Consider the following 519-nt stretch of genomic DNA (forward strand, 5'->3'; position numbering starts at 1 on the left):
AAATAAATTTTGCATTATATCACATACATGAATTATAATATAAATTATATTTATACCTTAAGGACTCAATAAAAATTACACATATAAAATATATTTAAAGAAATCATTGAAATTGGATTCATAAATATAAAAAATACATATAAGCATAATGGATGTTCTCTAAATTCTTACATGTATCATCTCATAATGATATAACAATATCCACTTCATGTTAGGATAGAGATTTTTAAAGGCTTCAGATTTCAGGGAGAGGCGTTTATAATTCGGAGTTTAAATTTTATTGAACTCTTTACCCAATTACATATTATAAAGTTATTTTGGAACCTAGAACATATATTGTATTAATTTTTAGAAATATTTTAAAGGATTGATAATGTATGTATGAAGGGATTAAATATATTTACATATGCACATTATTACAGCTAATATAAAATAATTTATTTTACATTATTTTGTATATTTTATCTAAATATAATACATTAAATTATGTATTAAATTTAATAATATTTTCAAAAAAAA

The sequence above is a fragment of the Plasmodium gonderi genome (genome assembly GCF_002157705.1).
Source record: "Plasmodium gonderi DNA, contig: Pgo-contig_197, whole genome shotgun sequence".
Taxonomy (NCBI): Eukaryota; Apicomplexa; class Aconoidasida; order Haemosporida; family Plasmodiidae; genus Plasmodium; species Plasmodium gonderi.